General features: G+C 44.2%; 1 protein-coding gene and 1 non-coding gene across 2 annotated transcripts in view; one reads left to right on the top strand and one right to left on the bottom strand.

Annotated features, from left to right (window-relative positions):
• MACF1 (microtubule actin crosslinking factor 1) overlaps positions 1 to 18,571 on the top strand; it is a 320,564-nt gene that overhangs the window by 9,274 nt on the left and 292,719 nt on the right. The gene's annotated exons all lie outside the window — the stretch shown is intronic.
• LOC129656739 (U2 spliceosomal RNA) lies at positions 4,992 to 5,178 on the bottom strand. The gene has a single exon (XR_008716523.1). It is a non-coding gene; the product is annotated as a U2 spliceosomal RNA (small nuclear RNA).

The raw sequence follows: 18,571 nt of genomic DNA, 5'->3' as shown, positions 1-18,571 counted from the left end.
GTTTGTGGGGACTGGTGGCAGTGCTGGCGCAGGGGTGGCACGTTGGTTCCATCCCCTGCGCAGGGTTGGGATGTGCAGGGATGGGATGTGCAGGGATGGGATGCGCAGGGTTGGGATGCGCAGGGTTGGGATGTGCAGGGATGGGATGTGCAGGGTTGGGATGTGCAGGGATGGGATCGCGCAGGGTTCCGCTTTGGTTGTGTTGAAGTTGGGGTTTCTGAGGGGCGCCGGTAGAGGTGCCCTGCCGGAGGGCACCTATAGGATATGGGGCTCAGGAGGGCTCTAGATAGGAGTGGACGGACCAGGAGGTTGCTGAGCGAGTGCGTGTACACTGAGAGACAAAAACCCTGGGGAACTCCAAGGAGAGGGTGGCTTGGGGACCAGAGGAAGAGGATCCCGTGAAGGAAATTGTCCACCGCAAGTGAGCGCCCAGAGATGTAGGATGAAGAGGGGAGACCTGAGTTCAAGAAGGAAGTTGTGTCACACCAGTCAGATTATTTAGAGGTCAAGCAAGACCTTTCTCCTCTGTTAGAAAGGTCACCTTTTCCTGGGGCATTTTCAATGGCAGTATGGAAAGTATAGTCCAGAAAGCAGTGGGTTGGGGAGTGAATGGGAAGTGGGTTTGGAAACCTAGACTTGGATGAAGCAGAGAGGAGGAGGGCCCAGACTAGTTAGAGGGGGAGGTAGGGGTGAAGGGCATTTTGCTTGTTAATTGTAACACAGAATTAAACATTAACATGGAATTAAGTTTAAGTACTGTTTGGGAAGAGTCAGCAGAGGAAAGAATAAAATTCAAGGGAGGGAGAGAATAATTGATGAAAGCATGAGATCCAGAGTCCGAGGAAGAATGTGTCTGATGAGAAGGATGGAGGAAGGCAAGAATGCAGGTGGCCGAGCTGGTTGATTAGAGGCCAGGGAGTTTCTCCTGATGGATTCTGTTCTCTCTGGAAGTCAGGGGTGAAGTTATCTGCTGAGAGTAGGGGTTGTGCGTCTGTGTGTGTGTGTGCATGCTTGCCCAGGTGTGTTCATTCTCTCCCTCTAACCCCAGAAGCACTCAACAACCTGAGTCTAGACACTGAGAGAGCAGACAGGTGGATTGATCTGGGATCCAAGTTTTCCAGTGTAGGTTTGATGGAAGAATAAAGGGTCTTTACAGAACGGGGGTTGGGTGGGGTGGGGGGCTTCCTTGGTAGCTCAGCTGGTAAAGAATCCACTTGCAATACAGGAGACCCTGGCTCGATTCCTAGTTTGGGAAGATCCCCTGGAGAAGGGAAAGGTTACCCACTCCAGTATTCTTGGGCTTCCCTGGTGGCTCAGATGGTAAAGAATCTGCTTGCAATGCGGGAGACCTGGGTTCTGTCCCTGGGTAGGAAAAATCCCCTGTAGGAGGGCATGGCGACCCACTCCAGTATTCTTGCTTGGAGAATCCCATGGACAGAGGAACCTGGCAGACTACACTCTGTGGGGTTGCAAAGGCTTGGAGACAACTGAGCGACTAAGCACGTATGCACAGAATCAGGGGTCTTTCTATGAAAATGTAACATCTGCTTGGTTATCAATTGTTTATATTATTTTCTGACTTTTATTTTGTGCCCCTAGGAAAATTTTAAAGTCTTTCAGAACCTTATGTAACTTGTATATTCTTTTCTATCATTTAGTAAAGTACAGGGCAGAATTGATTTTTTCTCTATTTGTTGACTTAATCTGACTTTTGCAGTTAGGAGCATCTTGACTCTTGACAAGGAGGGAGGCTTTTCTCCCCTGTGGTCTTTAATACTTGTCTCACTGTCTGTTGTGGGAGTCCTCATGAGTTAGCCTTGCTTACTCTCCCCAGGGCAGTTGAGCTCAGGAACATTGGTGCTTTCCATGAAGACTGCAGGGTTAGTATTTCCTATTCTGTTTGGACCAGGCTTGTGAAGTCCGGGTTCTTTGCAAGACTAAACAGAGTGGCTATTGTGGAGGACGCAGCCTCCTTTTTGTTGATTTTGGCAGGCAGGCAGCGGACATGATGGATTTGTTCTCATGACTCGGAACCTCCCCTGCCTTACCTTAGCAGGTTCAGTATAATCAAAGTGAAGTCGCTCAGTCATGTCTGACTCTGTGACAACGTGGTCTGTAGCCTGCCAGGCTCTTCTGTCCGTAGGATTTTCCGGGCAAGAATATTGGAGTGGGTTTGCCATTTCCTTCTCCAGGAGATCTTTCCAACACAGGGATCAAACCTGCATCTCCTGCATTGCAGGCAGACTGTATACATCTGAGCCACCAGGGAAGGTTAATATATAATCACCAGGGAAGGTCAATATAATCACAATTTTTCAAATCATGATAGTGTCCTTTAGAGTTTATCTGACCTTTATATCTACAAAGAGTATTAGTTACCCTTCCCTTTGTCCTCTGCTTGCTTGGGTTTTTTACCTTTAGTGTAGAGGGTATTTCCTGGTGTATTAGGTCGCCTTCAGATTTGACTTAGGTCTTCCCCCTGTGATGTTCTCTGATTTAGTTGTTAACTGGTATGTTCTCCACAGTGTGACTTGTTTTCTGTTCTTGGTTTTGTAAATTTGGACTCTGTATTGGGTAAACTTGATGTGAGTCATCCCTGGGAGTGGAAGGTGTGTCTCCATTAATTTGGAGAATCTTTGCTCTCATTTCAGTCCCTGGTTTGGCTGATCCAGTACAGATTCTGGGTCCTGCAGGAGGTGTGTGTGCACGCTTGCTTGTTCCTTGCCTCTCCTTTCACAAAATGCAGTGGATCACTCCAGGGGATGCTGCTTTACATGTATGATCACCCTCTGCTAGCCTTGTCATCACCATCAGCCAAAAAATGCCTCTGTTAGGAGCCTCTGTGAATGTAGCACAGTATCTACCACTGAATAAGTGGAGTTCATAAACCCTCTATCTGCCCCCCCAGGAATGGAAGTATACAGTGAATGTTACAAATGACAGACAATAAAGAAAGGATAAGCAGTTGAACACATAATAGATGGTTACTCCTTTTTTAGCTATCATTTTCCCAATAGAAATTCTCCTAAAAAGAGACCTAGTCCAGAGGGAAAGGGGTTTGACAGAGTCAAGCTTATCTTCTGTTCCAAGCAGAGTGACAGGGAGCGGCTGTCCATGGCCCTTTGGTGTCAGGCCGTTTCTCTCAGTGCCCTTTCCAGTCGTGCAGAACCTTATTTCCATGTTCCCTCTCCATACAGCCAGGTCAGGATCCTAACTGCGCCCCCTGCTCTCTGTGGCCTGTGGCTGGAGTGGTAGGCAGGAGACCATCTGTAACACTTGGGTTCCTTGTACAATTGTAACATGAGGAAATTCATCCCAGACCTTCTGCAGACACCAGAAATGAGCCATGGGGTTGCTGTTCAATTGGAAAGAAACTGGTCTGGCTTGGTCTGGGGCACCTCTGGGCATTGGAATGTAGGACCCATCCCAGCCTCTGTTGGTTAGTTTCCCAAAAGGAGAGCGGACCAGACTAGTTCGGGCGGGGTGCTTTGAGATCCTCACCTCTCCCAGAGGACTGATTCATTGTTTTTATTGTTGTTATTTTTAATTAGTATCATAACACTTTTCATGTAGTGCTGCCTTTATTAGAAGAATGGGTGTCTGTGAGGGGCTGGAATTTCCCTCCACCTGCCTGTGGGAGGGAAAGCTTTAGAGGGAGCATTAGATTCCCATCGCGCAGGCCTCCTCTCTTGCATCATCCTGTGGGCGGCTCCTGGGGTGAGGCAGTGGAGGCCCTGGCATGAACATGCCATTGAGAAGGGATAAGAGGCAGTAGCCGCTGTAGCTGTGGGCACAGGCGGTCTGTTAGTAAGTGTGGATGGGCATGGGGGCACTGCCCTGGGGGAGAGGCAGCCTGTCGTCCCTGTTGCTGCTGTTGGCTGCTTCCCTCTGTCTTTGTCTAAAAGCAGAGCCGTAGTCTCTGCCTTCTTTCCTCTCCCGCCTCCTCCTCTTGATCACATCTCACTTTTGGGCTTGTAAAGATGTGTAATGCCTTCAGCAGATAGGCTTGTGATAATATGGAAAGTTGAAGAAATAAAAGCTCCAGAGATTAGAAAGTTGAGTGGGGATTTGATTAGTGGTTTAAGTATAACAAGTGTTTTTCTTGCAACTCATCATAAACCAAAACTGCCTTGTAGCATTTCTTTTTTTTTTGTTGTTGTTGTTGTTAGTTAACTTTTTGTATGTATTTGTTTGAACTTCTCAACCTAATTATGATCTTGTTCAGGGTGTAGGTTGTGTCAAATGAGATGGATGTGATGTACCAATACTTGAAAAAAGTGAACCACTTTGCAAATGTTGGTGGTGGTTATATTTCTTTGTTCTTCCAACAACTTACAGTACCTGCAATGGGTTTTTCCATACGATTGTCCCACAGACATCTCAAACTTGATATGTCCAAATGGGCATCATTGTTCCCCTCCCTGCTCCCAGACCTACTTCACTTCCTGGGTCCCCCGCTCAGCTGAATGTCTTCCTCACCCATCCAGGTGTCCAAGCCAGGAATCTGGCTTCATGCAGGTCTCCTCCCTCTCCTGCACCCTGCCCAGGCGACCAGGCTTTCAGCAAGTCCCATGGATTCTGTCTCCTGTGACTCTCTCCACCGCTCCTCTCCTCCAGTGCCACTGCTAATATATGAGTTCAGAGCCTTATCTCTTACCAGTACTGCTGTGATTGCTCTGTACTCCGGCTTTGCTCTTACTTCAAACTCCTACCTGAAAAAAACTTTCCAAAACTGTAAAACTGTTCACATCAGGTGGTATGTTAGTAAGAGAAGATAGTGTGGACATTTTTTGTGTGTGTGTCTCTATTTTGGGTGGTAAAAGAAAAAAAAACTCTGAAAAACCATCCTTACATGTTTCTCAAAGGGTGCCTGTGCAGTTACACATGAGCTGTAGTGAAAAGCAAGAAACAGAAAGACCAAAGGCCGCAGTTCCAGTTCTCCATGGCAGACCAACTAAAGTCTATTTTTCTGCACCACTTTTTTCCCCCTGATGGGGTGCACCATTCCTGGAGACACTGCAATATCAGGTCAGAGCTAGGAGTAGATGGAGCAATCGCCTATCCCAACTCCCTGCTCCAAAAATCCATTTAATATACTGTCCTTGGATAGAGGGCGTATCAGATATTAAACTGGTAAGTGTGGGCAATTTTAAAGGAGCTAATAAAGGCAGAAGATATTTGTTGCTGTTATTAGCTGCTTCCTCTTGTTTACATTATTTGTCTAAAAGCAGAGCGGAAGTTCCTGCATGTTTTTATTTATTAACTCTTGTATTCCTAGTACCCAGAAGAGTGTCTGGTGTATGCTGTTGTTTAGTCAGTAAGTTGTGTCCAATTCTTTGCAACCCCTAGGACCCCCGCCAGGCTCCTCTGTCCATGGGATTCTCCAGGCAAGAATACTGGAGTAGGTTGCCATTTTCCTTCTCCAGGGGATCTTCCTGACCCAGGGATCGAGCCTGCATCTCCTGCGTTGGCAGGCGGGTTCTTTACCATTGAGTAAGGTACTCAATAAATATTTGTCAAATGAATGAACTGGAAATGATCAGTTGAGCTCACTCTTGTTTCTTGGAAGGAAATGAAATGAGGAATGGAAAAGTGTTAGTAACTTGTCCAAGGTCATGTAACTAACTGGTGCCAGAGCCAGATCTCACCAGGCGAGTGGTGATTTTTCTTTCTTTCTTTTTTTTTAATGAAACCATGCCTAAACACAGTTCCTTTATGTGATTTGGAACAGATGCACATTATCGGCTTGACTGTGTATCCCTGTGAGCAGGGGTGGGGAGAGGAAACGAATACATATTAAACCCTGAATGCTAGGTGCTTTATCTCATTTAATCGTCACAAGTAGCATCCTGTGACAGTCCAGTGATATTGGTGGATATTACAGATGAGGAGGCCAAAGCTTAAGGAACCTGAGTAAGTTCCCTGAGGGTCACATGCTGGTAAGCAACTGAACTAGATTTTTGTACTCAGGCCTGGTGAACTCCACTGGGCAGGAGGCCCTCTTACCTTAAATTTTGATTTTGTAGTCTGAGTTGCTTTAAAGCAACTTAAGATTTTCAAGTCAGACTGCTCTTGAAAATGGTCTGATTTGATTTGCTCAAATAGAGTTGCAGTATTGTTTATTGTTGTTGTTCAGTCATTATGCTGTGTCTGACTCTTTGGGACCCCATGGACTACAGCACACCAGGTTCCCCAGTCCTTCGCCATCTCCCAAAGTTTGCTCAGATTCATGTCCATTGAATCGGTGATGGTATTAACCCATCTCATTCTCTGCCACCCCCTTCTCCTTTTGCCCTCAATCTTTCATAGCATCAGGGTCTTTTCCAATGAATTGGCTCTGTACATCAAGTGGCCAAAGTACTGGAGCTTCAGCATCAGTCTTTCCATTCAATATTCAGGATTGTTTCAGTTTAGTTCAGTTCAGTCGCTCAGTCACGTCCGACTCTGCAATCCCATGGCCTGCAGCACTCCAGGCTTCCCTGTCCATCAACCAACTCCTGGAGCTTGCTCAAACTCATGTCCATCCAGACGGTGATGCCATCCAACCACCTCATCCTCTGTCATCCCCTTCTCCTGCTTTCAATCTTTCCCAGCATCAGGGTCTTTTCCAGTGAGTCAGTTCTTCGCATCAGGTGGCCAAAGTATTGGAGTTTCAACTTCAGCATCAGTCCTTCCAATGAGTATTCAGAATTGTTTTCCATAAGCCAACCCCATGGAATAGAGGGAGGGATCGTGGTGACAGAGAGGGGTCTGCAGAGCTCTTGAGTCAAAAGCAATCCCATGCTCTGGGTAGTGCTAGCCTGCCATTCAATTACATCACACAGAACTGAATTTCAGACTTGTTTTCTAACCTAGGTACCCAGGACCACTATAGAAAGGCTCAGGCCAGTTCAGCACTTCTGAATGTGTTTGGTAGTGTTCATAAGCACAAAGAGCACAAACAAAGACAATCCCTAAAAAATGTAGGACAGGTAGAGCAGGAGAGAGGACTGCGCCTGATTGAAGCTAGCTGTTTCTGTAGTAAGTAGGCAGACCGTAATTACCTGTGTTGCTCAGAGACCTAAACTGAGAGTGGGGGTGGGGAGACGTCACACCCATTATCTTTGGAGAAATGATGGGAGTAAATAATCCTTAGTTTCCAGTTTACTCCAGGAGCTTTCACTCACCTTTCAGAGTCACATGTGGACTTTGAGGTGGTACCTTGTCACCCCAGATCATCCAAGCATAAGGTTAACATTGTTTTTGTTAGAAATCCCCTTAGGTTCCCCAGCCATTCATTTTGAACTCCCTATTAGCTTCCTCTCTGTAGCTTTGTGTAGACTGCCTTAGAAAAGAGAGTGGGGCCCAGGAGGGGAGAGGAAGGAGCAGGGAAGGTGGCAGAGAAACAAAGACTTAATTAGGAGGTTCCTCTGTCTTTTGGGAGTTAAAGTCCTTTTCATTAGCTGATTGCCCAGCTGGGAATGGAGACCCAGGAGGAGGAAGAAGAATTGTAATGGAAGCAGAATAGTTAGAGACTTGGTGATCCAGGGCTAGCAGCATCCACAGCACCTGGGAGCTGGTTAGAAAGACACAGTGTTAGGCTCCACCCCCACCTGCTAAATCAGTTTTTATTTTAGCGAGATTCCCAGGTGATTCCATGGAAAATTTGAACAGCACCAAGTTGATAATAAAGCGGTTCAGTGTAAGGGATTTTGGAGTCTGATAGATCTGGGATTGAGACCTGGTTTGGCTATTAAATAGCTGTGTGACCTTGGATGAATTCTTTAACCTCTCTATGTCTCAGCTTCTTATCTGCAGAATAAGGGAACTCTCTACTTCATTGGGCTGCTGGGGAGAGTAAATGAAATACTGATTCTTTCTGCAGTTGATGGTGTCTTAGATTTAATGAAATTTAGTATTGTCTGTAACATATCAAATACTGAGCCTGGTACAGAGTAAAAAATAAATGTTATTGCTAATAACTGAATTAGGCAAATTTACAGGAACAAAGAGCCTATTTCTCGTTTCCCTCCCTCTTTATCTCTCAATGAGTGCATTTGTATGCAGTTTAATAAAACTACAGTCAGTATGTGTATCCTCTTTGATGTTTTACTTAGCATCATTTAATAATAGTTGGAGCAGAAGCAGTTAACGAATATAACACTTATTAATATTCCAGGCACAAAAATTTATCTTTATTCATTCAGTCCTTAGAGTAGCGATGTAAGACAGGATCTCCATTTTCAGGTGAGGAAACCAAACAGAGAGGTAAAGTGACTTGCCCAAATCACAGAGTTGGTAAATTGCAGAGCCAAGGTTTGAACTGAGGTAGTCAGTTTCTAGCATCCGTGCTCTCTGTTTTCATGTATTGCTGTTGTCCTCAAATTTATGGGATGTAATGGAAATCAGGAGACTTGGGTACCTAATTCTGATACTAACTAATTTGTGACTCTGGCCAAGTCAATTTACTTCTTTGGGCCAGTTTCCTTATGTAAAAATGGGAGAATTAGATGGGATTTATAAAGTCTCTTTATTAATTCACTCAACACACAGTGCTTGAAATTAATAAAAGATTGTTAATTGGTTCAAAAGTACTTGCTGAAGCAGGTTGGTTTAGTTAAAAACAAGGGGTTGGAATCTTGGCTCAGCCACTTTCTGGCTGTATGATGTTGGGTAACTTCCTTAACCTTTCTAAACATTTATTTCCTCACTAGTAATGGGGAGATAGTTCATACCATGCAGGGATTTATGAAATTTGAATAAGATGATGTGTATTAGCACCAAATATCCATGAGGCACACAGTGGATAATGTGCAAGAGTTTGCTTTCCTTCTTTCTTTACATCCGGGGATGGTTAAGGAAGCAGATTCAAAACCTAGTCCTGGATCACTAGGTTCAAAAGGAGTAAGAATCTATATTGGGCCTAGTGTCTTTTTCCCATAGTGGTATTTTCATTGTTGGGGGAAAAAAGTGTATATATAGCCAGGTCCTGTCATTTTTAAGTAATCCACCTTTGATTTTAAATTAAAATTTGCTTAAAAAATACGTAGTTTATCAGCAGTTATTCTTGTTTAGTCACTAAGTCATGTCTGACTCTCTTGCGACCCCATAGACCGTAGCCCACCAGGCTCCTCTGTCCATGGTATTTCCTAAGCAAGAATACTGGAGTGAGTTGCCATTTCCTTCTCCAGGGGATCTTCCCCACCCAGGGATCTAACCCATATCTCCTACATTGGCAGGTGGATTCTTTACCACTGAGCCACCAGGGAAGCCCCATTAAAGTAGGATAAATGCCAATTAAAAAAAAATGGTGTATTGCTTTCTCGGGGCTGCCATAGCTAAGTACCACAAACTGAATGGCTTAACGCATTATTGACCAGAGATGTATTAATACATCCTTTGTTACCCAAACATTATTGGCCAGAGATGTTTCAGTATTCACTTACATAACAAATTGCTGGCCACCGGCATTAGTTTTCTGCAAAAATTCCCCAGTCAATAATGTGTTAAACAACAAAAATTTACTGTCTTACAGTTCCGGAAGCTAGATATCGGAAATCAGGGTGTGTCTGCAGGATTGACTGCTTCGGAGGCCTGTGAGGGAGAATCTTCCAGGCCTTTTGCCCAGTTTCTGGCAGCCTCAGGCATTCCTTGGCTTGCAGGTGGCTTGTCTCTCTGTGCTTTTACACCGTTCGTATGTGTCTGTCTTTTTATAAGAAAACCAGTCTTATATTGGGTTAGAGTTCACCCTGAGGATCTCATCTTAACTTAATCATTTGTAAAGCCCGTGTTTCCAAATAAAGTCACGTTCACAGGTGCTGTGCGTTAGGACTTAAACATCTTTTGGGGGACACAATTCAAACTGTAACAGTTTGTTGAGCTACTTCTAACCTGGAGAGAAGAATGTATGAAATTAACTTCTGCTTGTCTCTGAGAATTTATTACTAACATTTTTTTTTTAAACTTTATAAATGTGCATACATACACATCTCCTCCCTCTGGGACCTCCCTCCACCCCAGCCCACCTAATTCATCACAAAGCACTGAGCTGAGCTTCCTGTGCTTTATAGAAGGTTCCCACTAGCTAGCTATTTTATATATGGTAATGTGTATATATATACATCAGTTTGAAAGAGTGTTTCAGAGTCACCTGATCATGCAGAGTTGATGTTTGTCTGCAGGTACCGGAACGGGTTTTGACTGAGGAGTCTCCCGTGCTGTTTGGTTACTGCCCATCTTTGTGCCGGATAATGGTTTGAAATCCTCCTTTACCTCTCAAAGTCAATAGGAAGTTTTCATGTGAGCAGAGCAGTGATTTTCAGCCTTAAAAGTTTTTTTCCCTGGCTTCTCAGGGCCACCTGCTCCCTGTGGCTCCCAGCCTCTTCCTCCATCCTGAAAGTCAGGCATGTTGAGTCTTTCCCCGTCCTTCCGCCATCTTCCCTCTCTTCACTGCGATTCTTTTGGTAGGGACCCAGGAAGAACCCAGGGTCACCCCCTGTCCTGCTAATTCTACACCTTGCTTTTGGCATCATTTAGGAAAGAGAGGGGAAATGGATCTGCTACATAGCATTGTAGGATATGTCTTTTTTTTTTTAATGAACTGAATGGATTAATAATAATAGCTCCTATTAGTTGAATTTTTACCATGTGCCAGGGACTGTGTTAACCACTTTATATACACTAGCCCATTTAATTCTCATAACAACCTCATAAAATAGATACCATTATTATCATCATTTTACAGAGGAGAAAGTGTAGGCACTTGTAGCTCAGTTGGTGAAGAATTTGCCTGCAATGCAGGAGACCCAGGTTTGATACCTGGGTTGGGAAGATCCCCTGGAGAAGGAAATGGCAGCCCATTTCAGTATTCTTGCCTGGAGAATCCCACGGACAGAGGAGCCTGGCAGGCTACAGTCCATGGGGTCGCAGGAGTTGGACACGGCATACAGACTAAACCACCACCACAGAGGAGGAAAATGAAATTCAAGCCAGTGAAATAACTTGCCCAAGGTCACATCTAGAAATATAACTCTGTGGGGCAACAGAACTCCTGCTCTTAACCACCACATTATACTTTCCCTTCATTTCCTTGAATAGAACTGCTTGGCCTGAGCCTCCTCTTTTCTAAAAACTCCTACTTCTGACAGTACAGTGACTGAAGGGCCAGGGAAGTGACCTTTTATGCATTTTTTAGAGTTCTTATTGTTTGTGAGTGGGGATGCGAGTGTGACTTGTGACCTCGGTTGGCACTTCTTACTTAGCGGTTTCAGTCTTGCCAAGGGGCCCTAGTCAGGTGTGGGACATTGTGAGTTACTTTAAAACAAAAAATATTAATCTAGAACTGAAGAGGAAAACACACAGGCTTCCTATGCTTATCTAACTCTCATTATGATTACAAAATTATACATGCTTATTGTAAACTTAAGCACTACAAATTAAAAGGTGAACGTTTTCAACTCTTTCTCTCTCCAGTCTCACTGGTTAGGGTAAAGGGTCCTTTAAGTTTAGTTTGTATTCTTTCTGCTTTTTCCTTGCCAGGTTTACTTTTTTTTTTTTAATTGAAGGATAGTGAGTTATAGTGTTGTGTTAATTTCTGGTATACAAGTGATTTAGTTATTTATATATATACATACGTATCTATTCTTTTTTATATCGTTTTCCATTATGGTCTGTTGTAGGATATTGAATGTAGTTCCCTGTGCTACAGAATAGGACCTTGTTGTTTACCTGTTTTATGTATGGTAGTTTGTATCTGGGCTTCCCTGGTGGCTCAGATGGTAAAAAATCTGCCTGCAATGTGGGAAACCCAGGTTTGATCCCTGGGTTGGGAAGAGCCCCTGGAGGAGGGCATGGCAACCCACTCTAGCATTCTTGCCTGGAGAATCCCATGGGCAGAGGAGCCTAGCGGGCTACAGGCCATGGGGTCGCAAAGAGTTGGACACAGCTGAGCAACTAAGCACACACCCGGTTGGTATCTGCTAATCACAAACTCCTAATTTATCCCTCTCCCACTCTGCTTTCCCCTTTGGTAACCATAAGTTTGTATTCTATGTCTGTGAGTCTGTTCCTGTTTAGTAAATAAGTTTATTTGTATCATATTCTAGATTCCACATTTAGGTAATATTGTATGGTATTTGTCTTTCTCTTTCTGACTTCACTTAGAATGATAATCTCTAGGTCAGTCCATGTTGCCACACTGACATGATTTCATTCTCTTTTATTGCCAGGCTTACTCTGGGCTTCTGTGGTGGCTCAGTGGTAAAGGATCTGCCTACCAATGCAGGAGTTGTAAATTTGATCCCTGGGTGGGGAAGATCCCTGGGAGAAGGAAATGGCAACCCACTCCAGTATTCTTGCCTGGGAAATCCCATGCACAGAGGAGCCTGGTGGGTTACAGTCCATGGGGTGGCAAAAGAGTAGGACACGACTTAGCGACTAACCCAAAAAATTAAAAAAGCAAACTTACTTTGGAACTGCCCCTCTTCCTCCTTTACTCCTTCATGTGGGTCATATCTTGTCTTGTCTCAAAGCCTGATCTATTTTATTTATTTACTAAAGGTGACATTTACCTCTGTGCCCTCTAGAAAGCAGTCTTTCATTGGGAAGGGCTTTGTAGGAGAGAGAGGCTGTAGATTATATGTCAGTTTAGCATAAGGCCAAAATGTCTTAGTAGAAGACACAGGCTCTCAACATCTCTGCTCCGTGCTGCGGTTCTTGTTTTAGAGCCTTTGCTGCCATCCTTTGCTGTCCTCAGGCACCTCTGCATGTCGCTTACTCACACTCCAAATCATTTCTAGTTCATTTGTCTGGCTCGCAGTTTTGCCTCTGTCTGCAGAGTCCTCCTAAATCTATTCTCTTGAAAAACACCCTTCCTTACTCATTCCCGATCTTATGTTCTTATTGATGACTTTTTGAGTTCTTTTGAAGCATTTATTTTTAATGCAAATGTTTTAGTATATTTTTGTTATGTTTATTAAGTAACTAAAAACCCATTATGATTTTTGCTTTGTGTGGACAATATTCATGTATTTATGTGGACCATTTTTGAAGTCTTTATTGAATTTGTTACAGTGTTGCTTCTGTTTTATGTTTCGTTTTTTTGGGTGCCAGGCACATGGGATTGTACCTCCCTGACAAGGGATTGAACCCACACCCCTTGCACTGGAAAGCAAAGTCTTAACTCCTGAACTGCCGGGGAAGTCCCAAGACAATATTCATCTGGATTTACCAAATATTTATCGTTTTTTAAAAGTTGCTTTTCCTTTCTCCTAGCATGTCCAGTCTTCCATTTGGGATAATTTTCCTTTTGCTTGAAAAAGTCCCTGTACTGATAGTCTGTAGTGTGGCCTGCTGGGTAATACGGCCTCTTTGTTTGTATTTGCCTCTTATTTATTTTTGTTGCCATCTGTCCAGCTTACTCTGGGGCTTCGTTTGGTGTTTAGGACTTGTGCCTCTGCTAGCGCCGTCCCCTTTTCTGTCAGGGCTGTCCCCATCTCTTGAAATCCTGCCTGAGAGCCCAGCTTGAGTCCTCCCTTTTCCCAGTACTCCTTTGCAAACCACACTGACCTGTGCTAACTCAGTCGCCTTCTGAACTCATAGCATTAATTTCTATCACTCATTGGCCAGTTGACCATGTCACGCTGTATGTCATCACTTGTATTTTATCTTTTGGTATTTAGCTTCCCATGGATTTGCCCAATTAGATTGTGCTTCTGGAGCTCACAGATTATGATTTATTCTTCCTTCTGTCTGTCATTTTGTCTGGCTCAGTGCCCTGCATTCAGCAGGTATTCACCAAATGTCAGTGTGATTGGATTTTCTTAGTACTTCACACTCTGTTAAAGATCAGGTGCTCAAAGCCGGAACCCCAGGGAGCATTCAACTGATGACATCATCTTGGCTGCCTATCAGGAGGGGCGTGTGCTACTGAGGAGTGTCAGCAGACGAAACACTTGCACAGCAGGTTATGCTTCCTCCTCTAATGAATGGGATTCAGACTCCAGGTTGGGGAAAAGATAGTAAGTGTAGGAGGAGGGCTGATAAGGGGATGGAAGGGAGGTTGCTACATTGTTAGATATGAGGGTATGACTTTATTAAACACATAACTAGAAGGATGGCGTAATGCAGAGAGAAACTCCTTGGAACCAGGAGGCGGATCAAGTAAACCAGCTTCTCTGGTACAAACCAGTTATTAATTGCCATTCATTTTCTGTGCCATAAACCTGTACCATGCAGCTACTTGCTTTCTCATTAGAATGAGTCTGGGGAAAAGGCTTAGTTTAGAATTAGGAAATCCAAGGGAGGTGCAGGATAGCCAGAGTGGTCTCAGGGGTGGGGCTGTACCTTTCATTTGTTTTCCCAGCTGTAGACCTGAGGGGTTGCCAGGATCTGCTTGAGTCTGCTTGTAGGGATTTCTACTAGAGTAGTAGGAAACCTTTTATTTCTACCCCTACTGCTTCCTTTTTTGCCCGTCTTTCTTTCTTCCTTCCTTCACAGATGCCCTCCTAGCACACACACACACTAGATTGGTCATCAGACTCATCTCTGAGGCCCACATATGCAGGGGACACTGCTGCTAGGTGCCCAGGCCTCGAATGTGATCCGTCTAGTCTCCACTCCTCTGCCCTCCCCAAAGGATAGGAAGGTAGAGGAAAAGGAAATAGAGTGTGATAGTTTAAACCCTTCTGTGGTGTAGAGGGCAGAATGTTTTGATTGCTTGATTTAGGCACCTTGGGGTCTCCTAATAGGAGAATCTATTGTTTTGCTGATAGAAAGCCTCACTTCATTCTTCTTTCTTTTTTCTGTGAGTAATGTGGACCTAGAAAAAGTCTTGTGCTGAGTGTTTGGTAGCTGCCCCTGAGAGGGAAAAGGTCACTCTCGGACTTGATTTTATTTCCATCCGTGGTTTGTCGTTTTCAGAAGATGAAAATTAATGGTGCTTTGAACAGAGTATAGAGTATAAATATAGCTAAGACCCTAATACATTTAAAATGATGGGGCTTTGGTTTTAAAAACAGATTTTTAAAGTACATTGTTTTAGGCTAGGTGTCTTGCTACTGTTTGTGGACTGATTTAGCTGCAGACTAATCTGGAGGGGATAACAATACTAATGACTTTTTTTTTTAGACTGTAATTGCTTTACAATGTTGTGTCAGTTTCTGCTGTACCACAGAATGAATCAGCTTTATGTATACATATATCCCCTCTAAATGACTTTTAAATCATCAAACGTTGTGATGTTACTGTGACTGTTTCGGTGGGGAGAGTTTTTGTCCACAGGAGTAGTGTGGGTTTCCTTTCTCTCCCTTCGGATAAAGCCTCCTGCGTGTCCCATTCTCTGGATGTGGGAGTGATGGGCAGTGGGGAAGAGTTAGTACACTCATTTCATTGTTCAGGTGGTTTCCCGGGTGCGGTTCTGCAGGGCTTCCTCTGAGAGCTGACTCAAGAATTCTCTCCCATTGTGGTAATGTTCTTGTTTTTACATGCCATACCAGTTTGCAGCCTTGGCGTTGGGGCATTTGGAGCACCATTTGGAGGTGTCAAGTCGGGAATGAGGAAAGTAAAAATATTTTCAGAGGCTCCTTGAGAGAAAGCTTCCTTTCAATGGACACACCAGTTCTCCCTAGATGCTATGGCATGAGAACTGAAGCATCCTAAGCATATATTCTTCCTTTTTGATGTCACTGATTCCTCTGAATAACAGTTACATGTTTGTCTTTTTGTGTCCAATGAGACTGTGCATCCTGAGAACTGAGGCAGCATCTCATCCATCTTTCAGTCCCCAAAGTTTAGCACAGCGCGCAGCTCGAAGTCAGTGTTTATAAATGTATGTTAGGTTGAATAATGGAGGGAAGCTTTAAACGCACTGGATGCCAGCAGACATGCCTGGCATACTGAGTTGGGAGACATTAGTAGAAAATGGAGATAGGAGAGAGCGAGATAAAGGAGTTTTTGCGGATAGGATACAGGGAATTTTCATTGCCTAAGAATTACTTGAGAAGCAGTTGTTTTGCAGTCTTCCTTCATGTGAGAAAACATTTAAAAGTTGAATGTTAGTTCCATCTGACTAGCTAATGACCTTGGATAAGGCTTCTAATCACTGACCTTCTTTGTGGCAGGGACTAAAGATACATGCTTGTCCCTCTCAAATGGAAAAGGGGGGTGTCAGGGTTAGATTGTGGGTGGGAAAGAAGGCATTGAGACCCTGCTAAGCAGCATTGTGGAAACATAAAGCTGTTATTATAATGGTTGCTGTTGGCAAACAAGAAGTCTCAGCCTCTTCTCTGGTTTGTGTCCCATCCTTAGCCACAACCTCAGATTGGGTGGATGCAGACTTTAAATATCAGGGTCACCTGTACCTAAAATGTCCCTCGTGGTTTCTCTGAGTATTGTGCAAACATTCCATTTTGGCCCTTTCCTACATGAGGAAAAAGTAGGAAGTTTGTGGAGTTGTGCTTTTGGTTGGCATTAGGACAGTGGTCCCTAGCCTTTTTGGCACCAGGTACCAATTTTGTGGAAGACAATTTTTCCACATAACCAGGGGTGGGGGGATGGTTTTAGGATGATTCAAGTACGTTACGTTTGTTGTGTGCGTTATTTCTAATCTTAGGCTGCTGCTGATCTGACAGGTCTGAGTCCCAGAGGTTGGGGACCCCTGCATTAGAGCATAAGGGGCTTTCATTTTCCCCTTTTATCTGGTAACTATCTAAACTAGTAAAGATCTGTAAGAAAACAGCCCTGGCTTGGAAGTTCTCTCAGTAGTGACTGAAGCCTGAGAGGAACTCGGCTTTCATAACTCCTGCGTTGAAGAAGGGGACAGTCATTTCCCTGACATGGCTGGGATTCTGGTCAGCTGCTTTCCTGTCTCTATAGGGATGTGATTCCTCCCCCTTCCTTTGGGAAGAAATGGATATTTTTTCATTTCCTGTTCGATCGCATATTTTCTGAGTACCGGGAGACACTTGCTGGCTATAAATCAGTTGGGTCATGGGGAAGGAAGCTGCTTTTGTTTTCAGCAGAACAGCTTCCATTTGAGAGATAGACATGTACAGGAGCCCTAGCTTCCTTGTGCCCCTGGGAGAGACACGGGACCTAGAGGGATTGTTTTGAAACCTTTCCTGGGCTGTGTCTGCTTGACCTGTGGTAGTAGTGCCCCTTCGCCCCCTGAAGGCGAGAAAAGCTTGGTCCCTCACGGGGCCTGCATGCTGTGACCCCACTCTGGCTGTGTCCTCTGGCCAGCCCTTTCAGTGCCTGAATGCTGCCCGGGAGCAACTGTTAGTCCCTGGTGGAAGTGACACCATTCTTGGAATGGAACCTGGCAGGATGCCCCCCTGAGCCCTGATGGAGTGACACAGGCTGGGACTGCAATCGGGCTGTCCAGATTTCCTGCCCTCACGAACAAGCCCCGCAGCTTCCTCTCGGATGGCTCGGGGGCTCGCTGTCAGCGAGCAGTGCCGCCTGTGGGCCCACACAGCGGTTTCCGAACCTGCCTGTGCAGACCGGCCTGCTCCTCGTGGGTCTGGAGCGGGAGCAGAAGACAGAAAAGGGAGGAGTGGGGAGGAAGTTGTGAGCCCCTTTGCTTCTTGAGGACTTTTTCTTAGCGTTTGGGGTAACCTGGAGTTTAATTTTGTGACACACTAACTTTTGCATTTTTTTTTTCCCTTGACCTTGGAGAAGTCCTTAAAAGTTCTTACAAAATAAAACATTGCTTGATAGGTTACGAGGAATGTCATTTTTGAGTTTTGTGTGTAACACAGCTGTTCCTAGTTTGGCAGGGTTTATATGACCAGGTAATTGGTGTGTTTCAGGTTCCTGAAGGTCATCAGAGGAAGAACAGCCTTAGAAGTGGAATTAGTGTGCCTGCCTTGACTTTGAACTCTTAACTTTGAATTCTTCCTTTACCTCTGTCCCTTCTTGCTCCAGGGGCTTTCTGGTTTGTGGCTATTTTATAGTATCAGATAAATCTCCCCTCTAGGGTGAAGAGCAGCATTTTACAGTGGAAAGGGTGTAAACGTTGAAATCCTGGTTCTGGTACTTATAAGCTCTGTGACCTTGGCCAGTCACTTAACCGATATGTGTGATTTTCCTAAGTCCTCATTTATCTTGTACTGTTTCTGTAAAGGTTAAAAGAATTAATATATAGAAAGCATGCTGCTTGATGCATAGTGGGTATGTAATTGTAGTTTCTTTTTATTAATAAAAGTCTTGTAAAATGTGATTTTTAATGTGGTAAAATATGCATAAAAGTTACCATTTTAACCATTTTATGCTACAGTTCAGTGGCGTTAAGTACAGTCACACTGCTGTGTTACCATTACCACTGTCCATCTCCAGAACTTCTCAAACTTATATTTCATACCCATTAAACAGTAATTCACATTCTCCCCTCCCCAGCTCCTGGCAGCTACCTTTCTGTTTTCTGTCTCTGTGAAGTTTGACTGTTCTAGGTACTTCATGTAAGTAGACTCCTACAAGATCTATACTTTTGCGATTGGCTTATTTCACTTAATATAATGTCTTTAAAATTTATCCGTATTGTAGTATGTGTCTTAATTTTATTCCTTTTTAAGGCTGAATAGTATTTCTTTGTATG

The sequence above is a fragment of the Bubalus kerabau genome, chromosome 6 (genome assembly GCF_029407905.1).
Source record: "Bubalus kerabau isolate K-KA32 ecotype Philippines breed swamp buffalo chromosome 6, PCC_UOA_SB_1v2, whole genome shotgun sequence".
In the NCBI taxonomy this organism is placed as follows: Eukaryota; Metazoa; Chordata; class Mammalia; order Artiodactyla; family Bovidae; genus Bubalus; species Bubalus kerabau.
The sequence above is the reverse complement of the archived record's forward strand: the minus strand, read 5'-3'. Positions and strand labels throughout refer to the sequence as shown.